The sequence below is a fragment of the Schistocerca cancellata genome, chromosome 3 (assembly GCF_023864275.1).
Source record: "Schistocerca cancellata isolate TAMUIC-IGC-003103 chromosome 3, iqSchCanc2.1, whole genome shotgun sequence".
NCBI classification, from domain to species: Eukaryota; Metazoa; Arthropoda; class Insecta; order Orthoptera; family Acrididae; genus Schistocerca; species Schistocerca cancellata.
The window spans coordinates 139,528,231-139,539,284 of NC_064628.1; the positions used below are offsets into that span (position 1 = coordinate 139,528,231).

Sequence of the window (11,054 nt, forward strand, 5' to 3'; positions counted from 1 at the left end):
GAATACACTAAGCAGATTCAGAAGGATGTAGGTTGCAGTAGGTACTGGGAGATGAAGAAGCTTGCACAGGATAGAGTAGCGTGGAGAGCTGCATCAAACCAGTCTCAGGACTGAAGACCACAACAACAACAATGTTATTTAACGCCAACAGTTTATTACTGTCCACTTTTAAGCTTCTCTCACAGTATGTTGAACAAAACCGAGAAGTTCCTTGACTTCCTGAGTTCAATTTCAGTTTTGAGTATCTTGACACTGATTCCAGAACAACCGTTTTGAAATTTTTTCAAGATGATTCCAGTCGAACCTCCGTATTTAAAGATCATTTTATCAAAAACACCTGTGCGCGTGTTTCATGTGTTTGATTCCTGCAAGGTTACGCAAGAGATCTTTCTCTACGAAGTTCTCCGTCAGAACATTGAAGCTCTAAAAGTGCCTGTAGTTGATGATTTAAGTTAGAATCCAACGCTTTAACTTAGGAGGCGAGGAAACCCTTTTACCGAGAGCTTCACAAATTAATTTTGCCTTCTACTTTCCACAGTAAGCTGTATAACTTAATATTTGTACCATTACATACATTGAAGGAGAAATGGGTTTTTCATTTGCTTTACTTTCAGATACATTAATGTGCAAAATTTTTTATGTTAGTACATGAATATACAGCTTATTGAGTTGTTCAATTTCAAATTCGTTTCTCTCTTTTCTTCACAGCTGAGGGTACTTTCTGTGAAATAACTGGTAATCTTTTCCACGTAAGAATGTTGGTCCTCCTTGTAACTGTTGCTGTATCCAAAACTTGCTTCGGTAGAAATGATGGTGAAAGTGTATATTCTCAAGTTTCAGAAAACTCCGACGATCTTACAATATCTTTTTGTAGTTGCGTCCGTTATTGGTACAAATCTGCTCCTTCAGATCCTGTACTGAAATTCTGCATTTGTGCTGATTAATCGTCACTTACCCGCACGTCCAGTGCTACAATTTAGAGTACAGTTAATTTTGCACAGGCAACGGCCTTGCCGCAGTGGATACTCCGGTTCCCATCAGATCACCGAAGTTAAGCACTGTCGGGCGTGGCCGGCGTTTGGATGGGGGACCATCCGGGCCGCCATGCGCTGTTGCCATTTTTCGAGGTGCACTCAGCCTCGTGATGCCAATTGAGGAGCCACTCGACCGAATAGTAGCGGCTCCGGCCACAGAAAACCATCATAACGACCAGGAGAATGGTGTGGTGACGTCACGCCCCTCCTACTCACATCCTCAGCTGAAGCTGACACGGCGGTCGGATGGTCCCGGCGGGCCACTTGTGGCCTGAAGACGGAGTGCTTTTAATTTACACACCCGAAAATTGTGGAGTATAGCGATTATTATTTGTACGACAATGACAGTTTGATTGCAGTTAATGTGACGAACACTCGAGCAAATTACCTCCCGTAAATGAACTGAAGACGAATAGATTGTACTTATACCCATAGCTGTCCACTCTCGAACATGAAACAGAAATCGCGTAGCCCGGGCTGGGTCGTAAACAGCAAAGGCACAACTATCCCTACCCTGAGGGTCACTTACTGATCACGTCACCTGACAGTTCTGTGAAACGAGAACACTTGCAGGTGAGGAGACTGAAGTAGAAAACCAGACTGAGTTAGGCAATGAATTAACTTGTCAAGTTATCCTTTTGGCTTCTGAGATTTTGTTGTCCACCTAGCATCATTTACTAGATCCTAAGGCGCTCAAACTTTGCACATCCAATTGTTACATGAAAGCGAATGACAGTAGCGGGTAGATCTAGAAAAATTATCCAAAATTCTCAAAAGTGTCATACGTCAGCCACTCTGTTTATTTTTCATTAACTTCTCCATTACTTTTTGTAGGATAGTATTGTTTGTTGGCCAGTTGCTGATATACATAAGAGATGTGTTGCAATATAAAAATCGTTTAGGAGGAGTGATAAGAGAAGAGACGAGGAGTTTCTCCAGAAAATCGTGGACTAGCGGAAGGTATGGAAAACACTGACAAGAAGAAGAGACAAGAAAATAGGACATCAAGGAACAAGCTCTATGGCACGTGAAGAAGCTGCAGAGTGTATACATACGCTATACGACGAAGTGCCAGGTTCGGATAGACCAGAATTCCGGTTTTATGAGGAGTACCCTGCGGTATAGACCAATTACTCCTCGCCCAGCGTAAAGTCCCAAGCTACAGAGGAAACAAATTAGGTGACACTTGTACATAAGAATGCTAAAAGAATGAACCAGTAAAATTAAGCATCAGTACCCTTAACAATGATTTGCTGCAGAATTATTGACATATTCTCGGTTCGAATAAAATAAATTTCCTTGAGACTGATATACCTCTGTCCAAAAATCAAGAAGAACTTAGGAAGAAGAACTCAGCTTGTCTCTTTCTCACACGATATCCAACAAACCTAGAATGTAGGGCAACAGACAGATTCCATATTCCAAGATTTCCAGAAAGCGTTTGGCACAGTGCCGCAAAGAAGACTTTTAAGAAAGGTATGAGCATACGGAATAGGTTCGCAGATACGTAAGTGACTCGAAAACTTGTTAAGTAATAAAAGCCAGTACGTTGTCCGCGACAGCGAGTGTTCTTTAGAGACAAGGTTATCGTCAAGAGTATCCCAGGGAGGACTGCTGTTATTGTCTATATGTATAGAGAATCCGACGGACAGCGTGAGCAGCAGTCTGCAGCCGTTTGGTGATGAAGCTGTGGCTCACGGAAAGGTGTCATCGTTAAGTGAATGTAGGAGGATACAGCGTGTCTTAGAAACCACTTATTGTTTGTGTGATGAATGGCATCTAGGTCTAAATGCATAAATATTTAGGTTAGTGCAGAGCGAGGACATCATCTAGTTACATTAGGGTGTGTATGTAGGCTGTTTAGGATTTTATGTTAGTAACGGCACGTAGCACTCTATATGAAAATCACAGACTGTGCTGTGTGAAGTCTATGGATGGTTGGTGTTGTTGGAATATTCTCTATTGTAGTGTTAGGCAGTTGGATGTGTACAGCGCGTAGCGTTGCGCAGTTGGAGTGAGCCGCCAGCAGTGGTGGATGTGGGGAGTGAGATGGCGGAGTTTTGAGAGCGGATGATCTGGACGTGTGTCCATCATAGAGAGTAAATTTGTAACACTGGATGTCATGAATTGCTGTATACATTATGACTTTTGAACACTGTTGAGGTAAATGCATTGTTTGTTCTCTATCAAAATCTTTCATTTGCTAACTATGCCTATTAGTAGTTAGTGCCTTCCGTAGTTTGAATCTTTTATTTAGCTGGCAGTAGTGGGGCTCGTTGAATTGCAGTACTTCGAGTACCGAAGATTTTTGGTAAGGTAAGTGATTTGTTAAAGTTATAGGTTAATGTTAGTCAGGGCCATTCTTTTGTAGGGATTTTTGAAAGTCAGATTGCGTTGCGCTAAAAATATTGTGTGTCAGTTTAAACACAGTCATGTATAATTTTTCTAAGGGGACGTTTCATATGTCGACCCTTAGCCGAGGATACCTCACTGGAATCATCTGATTTTTTCTTGTAGTTTGTGTAATTAGTGTAGATTTTGTTTATTGCTAGTGCGTAATTGTAGAGAGAATCTCCTTTGTAGTTGCAGTCTTTCATTGTTGTATAGTAAAACAGGTGTGGCACGCATGTAAATTTGCACCAAGTATTTCGCAGCTGCGCTTGCAATTAACTAGATATTATTTTCAGTGCTATGTTAATGTGTTCTCTTATTTTTTCTCTTCAAATTGTGTTTTTCTGTGTTGTCGTGTGAAATATTGTGACAATAATGGCGTGTGAAAAACGTAATACTAGGCTCCAAAGTAAACTGAGAAATGACAGTGAAGACGAAAGCAGTGTGTTAGCGCCACCATGTAATGAATTAACTAATGTTCAAAGTAGTAATTTGGTAATTGAGCATAGAGAAATGGAGCGGGATGCAAATAACGGTGTAGGCAGGAAACAATTAGTGAACAGGGAAGCATTATCGATCGATCGGTCGGCAACAGCTCGCCTCAGGATTCCGAAATGACAGGACACAATCTTGCAATTACTGTAGATTCAGGATTTGCGTCCTCACCGTTTTCTCAAATAAATCAAGACACTTCTGCTTTTAAATGCGAATATTGCCGGTTCAACTGCACTGCCGAATAGCACTGAGGAACATGTTTCAGACACGAGTGCACTGTTATTACAGTTAATGCAACAAATGGGACAAAGGCTACAAAAGTTAGACACAACGCTTGAACAAAATCAGAAACAAATGGGACAAAATCTTCAAAAGTTAGCCCCAATGGAACAAAATCTTCAAACGTTAGACACAATGGAACAACACCAGAGACAAACACAGCAACAGTTAGACACAATGGAACAAAATCTTCTAAAGTTAGACACAATGGAACAATACCAGAGACAAACAGAGCAACAGTTAGACACAATGGAACAAAATCTTCGGAAGTTAGACACCACACTTGAACAAACACTTGAAGATTTAACTAGTGAGTTACATAACATTGAAACGAAATGTCAAAAAGTCTGTAATGACGTAAAAACACAAATCTGTGATCATTTCCAACCTACTTTTTCGCGTCATGAAAATGCATTACAGAATCATGAAGCAGCAATAAAAGAACTGCAAACTCAGGAAAACTTAAAGGACACAGTAGATACGATTTCAACACAGATGGACACTCTGAAACTTGGTTCAAAAAACACACAGAGGAAATAATTTCACTATCGGATAAAGTAGCAGAACTTTCGGATCAGTTCACTAACTTATCTGCAAAAGTAGATGATGATCTGAATGACACAAGACCCGTAGCCATCACTGACACAGAAGAGTATGAACAAATTAAGAAATTCAAACAAAATCAGAATCAAATTAATATGTAACACAAAAGAGAAATCCGGGAAGCACAAGATCAGTTGGCACAAGTAATACAAAAATTACATATTTCAGAGGACACTCGCGCTCCAACATGGGAAGAGGGACTTAGAAATACGGAAAAGCCACAAAATAATAACACAGGGCATTTCGGAAGTTATGAAAGAAATTGGCAAGGTGCACCGAATTCTGAGATGGAACCACCGACACGACGTAAGAATGACCGATATGCTACTCGCCGACATGATGATTTTGACTATAAGTTGTTCATTACTACACGTAAATTCAAAGCGTTTAAGAATTCTGACAACGACATTCATCCACAAGCATGGCTTCATCAATTCTCTCATTGTTTTCCTCCCAACTGGTCATTAGAGCACAGATTAGAATTTATGTGTGGCTACTTAGAGAATGAACCAGCTGCAAGAATGCGATCGGTCATTCACGATTGTCACAGTGAAGGAGAATTTTATCATGCCTTCCTCTCAGCATATTGGTCTCAAGCTACAAAAGACCGAGTAAAACATAGCATCATAATGATGAAACATTTCGAACAATCTGAATTTTCCAGTCTTGTGAAATATTTTGAAGACATGTTGCACAAGAATCAGTACCTGTCAAACTCATACAGCCCCTCAGAACTCATTCGCATTTGCTTAATCAAATTGCCTGAACATTTACGACATATTATTTAGGCAGGACGTTGCAAAGACGACATTGAAGCTTTTCAGGGACTGTTACAATAATTGGAAATTGACACTGACAATCGCGGAATGCGAAAATAGGAGCACAACAATTACAGCTCACATCTGTCACAATTCCGCAATGAAAGAAATAATAACTGGATACGACAAGGCTATTCTTACAACGCAAATCGTGACCAAAACAGACACCACCTGTATGACAATCGTTGGCAGAATAGTAGTAATTACAGAGAAAGATCGCATTTCCGTAGTAATGAATATGACATAGATAACCACAGAAACAGACAATATGGTAACCAAAAAAATTATTACCTAGGGAGACAGAATAACTTCAGATGCAACGGTCCAGCGCGCAGTTACGATTCAGGGAGAAATTCTCCACCAAGTGACCGACAAGAAAGAAACTATGGAATCTGCCGAGATGACGACAGACGATATGATCGTAACGACAGACCTGAATTGCATCAGAACTGGCGGGATTCAAACAGAGCAGGTGATTTTGAAGAAGTTAGGTCTCCAAATCCCAATAACGACGTGCGCCAACAAAGACACAATAGGCAATGACTCATACCGCTGGGAGCCACAAAACGTACTTATGAAACTGACGACGCAGCTGCCGTAGCTAGTAATTAGGTAAAAATGGAAGACATTAGGGACATCTTACTCCAGGAACACGACGTAAAACATAACAACATTGCATATCCTGTGGTTCACATTACTGTAAATGACGTAAAATTTACGGCAGCACTTGACTCTGGCAGTCCCATTTCAGTAATTAGTGGAACAGCTTTTAGCAAATGCAACAAATCGAACGATTGCCCCACACTTCCGTTACGTAAGATTAAATTACAAGGTGCAATCATTGGAAAAAGTGTAGATGTATGCCAACAAACCAACTTAGAATTCTTTTGTCAAAGCCACAGCTTCTCTATGAACTTTCTTATTGTTCCATTATTGTCGACGGAAATTATACTGGGAGTAGACATTTTGAACGAATACAAAGCGATCTTAAACTTTCACGATGCTGAAATAAGTTTAGAGAAAGAAGGTAAGTCAATAGCTTTGAAATTTGAAGATTGGCTCTCAAACCATGACGAGGAAATTAATCGGCTTTACTTTCTGTTAGACAACAGTTCGGAATTTTCTATGGAACTAGACACTAACAATCACCCTGCAAGTACTGACAGGGATGATATCGATGGCATATTTGAAACTAATGAGTTAATTCAAAATAAAATTCAAACAATCGAGGATTGTAATGACACTGATAGGCAGGACCTTTTTGTGATTTTACAAGCACATTCCACAGTTTTTACTCACAAAACAGGAACTATAAAGGGATTTCAATACCAATTTCGTGTTCGTGAGCATACTAAATTTTGTGTTAGACCATACGTAATTCCAGCACATTATAGGGACCGTGTTAGAATAGCAATACAATCTATGCTTGACGAGGGCATTATTGAGCCTGCAGTAAGCTCATACAACAATCCATTACATATTGTTGAGAAGAAAAATGCATCGATCAGGCTTGTCTAAGATTCGAGACAAATCAATACGATCATTATTCCTGAAACAGACAGGCCGCAAACGTTGGAAGAACTTCTTCAAAATTTTAAGGGTGTAAAAGTGTTGTCTTCTATTGATCTCAGATCCAGCTTTTATCAGATCGAACTTCATCCAGAATGTAGAAAATACACAGCTTTCCTTTGTTTCGGCGTTTGTTATCAGTTTCGGAAACTTCCTTTTGGTCTGAACATTTCTTCGGCAGCATTCATACGCGGGCTAAATTCGATATTATCTGAGTTATTAAAACGTCACATCACCTTATATGTGGACGATAATCTAATAGCAGAAGCTTCATGGGAACAACATAATCGCATCCTCAACAGTTTGTTACGTATTTTTGCAGAATCTGGAATTACAGTTAAGTTGGAAAAGTCTGAATTCGGTAGGTCAAAGGTAAGGGTTTTGGGACATATTATTTCTTCTGAAGTCATTCAGCCGTATCCTGAAAAGTTAGAAGCAATCAGAGCAATTCCAGTTCCATCCACAAAAAAAAAAAAAAAAACAAGTCCGCAGTTTACTAGGTCTCGTAAATTTTTACCGTCATTTTCTGAATATGCAAATTCTTGTTACACCAAAACTTTGTTCTCTCACTGGAAAAAATACTGTTTGGAACTGGGACGAATAAGCACAGTTGGAATTCAATTCTTTGAAAGAATCGCTACTTAACGAGCCAATACTAGCTCATCCAGATCTGTCACAAGATTTCTGCCTTAGCACGGATTCTTCTAAAGTCGGTCTTGGTGCCCATTTATTTCAAGAAGCCATAGAAAATGACACTACCATTCAGAAAACCATTGCTTTTGCTAGCTGACTGCTAACAAAATCTGAAAAAAATTATTCCGTTACTGAATTAGAAGCTTTAGCTATCGTTTGGGAATTTAACAAATTCCGTTTATTTCTTTCTGGTAAGCACGTAAAAGTATACAGTGATCATCGTGCATTACTATTTCTTATGTCTTCAAAATTAAATCATGACAGGTTAAAACGTTTCTGCAAGAATTCCACTTCACAATAGTCTACATTCCCGGCAAGGAGAACATTGTTGCGGACGCACTGTCACGCGCACTGGCTGGGCTTGAGAAAAGTAACACAGAAGGCAACCTCGAGAAAAATTTCAGTATTCTTTACATTCAGAAGGTCGCCTTTGCAAACTTCATCACCACATCTTTAAAGGACATTGCTCATGAACAAGATAAAGATCCGATTTGGAAAGACATCAAGAGCAAATGGCATGAAAAGACACACACACAGATTCGGCATTAGTATCTGGTTAGAAACAACATACTGTTCAAACGCTGCACTGTTGATGACAAGCTATGGGTACTTTGCATTCCTGACGATTTTGTTAATAAGCTCATTTGGTACAATCATTTCAGCTATGTACATTTTGGCCCACGAAAATGTTATCATATTCTTCGAACGACTTGTTAATTTAACAATATGGAAAAGAGAATTCGAAGAGTCTTGTCTATTTGTAAACTTTGTCAAAAGGCGAAACCATCTACTATCTCCCATCGTGCTCCACTGTTTCCTATCATTCCTTCTAAATTAAAAGAATTTGCTGCTGTTGATCTCTTGGGACCGCTTGTCAGAACATCTAATGGATTTTCGTACGTTCTAGTCGCTGTTGAACTTACTTCAAATTTTGTTTCTTTCACACCGTTACGTAAAGCCACTGGACGGTCTGTATCCAACGCCTTTGTTAAAAATTTCTTACGTGAAGTTGGACACGTTAGTAAAGTCATTTCAGATAACGGACCGCAATTCAGATCTGCTGTTTGGTAACGCATGATTCGGAATCATAAAATCAAACCTGTTTTTATTTCATTGTACTCACCACATTGTAACTCCTCCGAACGGATTATGAAAGAAATCAATAAGCTTTGCAGACTTTATTGTCACAGAAAGCATCAGCATTTGGACAGATATTTACACTTATTTCAAAACGTGCTGAATGAAATGCCTCATGACTCCACTGCTTTACCACCTACTCTTGTACTGAAGAATAAAGAACCACCGAACAGAATCAGAGAGCTTGTACCTTTCCCGAATACACGTAAACTTCGACACAAAGACATAACTGATTTGGCTATTATAAATATAAAATCTGCAGCAGACAAAATGAGAAAACTACGCGGTAAAGCAAATGTAAAGAAATTATATATTGGTCAGAAAGTTCTCATTAAAGCTCATTCATTGTCACATAAGAAGAAACACTTGAGTCACAAATTCTTTCTAGTTTACAATGGACCTAACAGAATCCGACGTATACCACATGATAATTGCGTTGAAGTTGAAAGTCTGCATACTAGGAAGAGTAAAGGTTTACACCACATTTCACATGTAAAACCGTTTATTGAAAGATAATTTGCTTTTTAACTTTGTCTTTGCCATATAACTTTTCACTTCACATTTCTAGTATGCATTGTCAGACTTAGAAACTGTTAACATGCAACAATGTTTTGAAGTTCAATATCCACTCAAGAACCAAGAGAACTTATTTAAACAGAAATTACGAATGCATTGTTATGGCGAACAGACGACACAGTGTTATTGTGTGTGTACATTCTTGCTTGTTAGTTGCACGATTACGTAACGACTATAAGGCTCACATACTTAGAACATTTACCAGTACTGCTAATGAGATTTTAATGCAACATTTTGGTGTACTTGAAAATACATTTGAATTAAAGTACTTTCTGAGAGATACCAGATGACACAGTGGTTAGTTTATGTGACAGCTACACGATTTTATCACGACGCTACTAATGAGTGACAATTTACAATGTTGCTTTTGCGGTGTATCTGTTTTATATCTGCACTGTTTTTCTGAATTCTTCTGTAAAGTAAAACATTTTTTAGTAGTAACTGTTTTGGTATTGCTACAAGGAGACAGCCTTTTACGTAGGACAACAATGCGTTACAGCACAGTACTTTCTTCATCATGCCAATAAGCGTAATAACTGAGATATCTATACGCAAAGCATTTCACTTTTGTGTATCATGAGGTAAGTACATTGAATTCTGCATAACTTAGCTTTCAGAGGACGATAACCACGACACTTCCACAGAGATTATCTTACAGCAAGACGCACAGTTTAGCGCTACAGTACACGTATTTGATTGATTAATTTTGTACTTAAAACATTTATTTTTAAAGATATTTGAAGTACAATGATACAAAGGTTTTCCGTGATACATTTCATTCCATTGCTGTAATCTGTAACACCTGAAGGTATAATTACATTAATCCTCAAGGGGGTACATGCCTACTTTGTGTACCATGTGTTTGGCAAGCACAAGGAGCCCTAGTTAATATGGAATTGCCTTATACAACTTTACACATCGGTACGATATTTCTCTAACACACAAATTACACAGCTATCTGATCATTTAACTGGAAGACACAATCATTTATTTTACTACATCAGTCACAGATGTTTACGTAATTACACAGTTGAATAACTTCACACTTATGAAACTGTATTTTGTCTGTACTTTGTGAACTGTTCATATATTTTTTTTTTTGGAACCATTGTGATACTACGAGAGCTTTGAATGATGTATTTGGTATGGGATCATGATTTTTAAAGAACGTTTGAGGTAGATGACACTTTTGACATGAGCAGAGAATTTTTTTAGGTTTTGAAATTATTGAAGGAAGCTACGACGATTTTGAGATTTAGCTGAAGTTTTATGAAGTTATGATGACGATGTGTATTACGCTGTTGCAGTATTTTTATGATCAATAAACTGATGCTATATGAGGAATTTGATTATGCTACGTATTTATTATGATGAAATATTGAAGAAGAGTCGACGAATATGTATATGTGTAATAAGGTAAGGAATAATGAGTAGTGGTTAAGGACTCTGACTTGTGAGA

At 38.5% G+C, this 11,054-nt stretch overlaps 1 pseudogene; it reads left to right on the forward strand.

The window, feature by feature from the left end:
* Window positions 1–1,000: 1,000 nt before the first annotated feature.
* LOC126177554 (5S ribosomal RNA) lies at window positions 1,001–1,118 on the forward strand (annotated as a pseudogene).
* The last annotated feature ends 9,936 nt before the right edge of the window (window positions 1,119–11,054 follow it).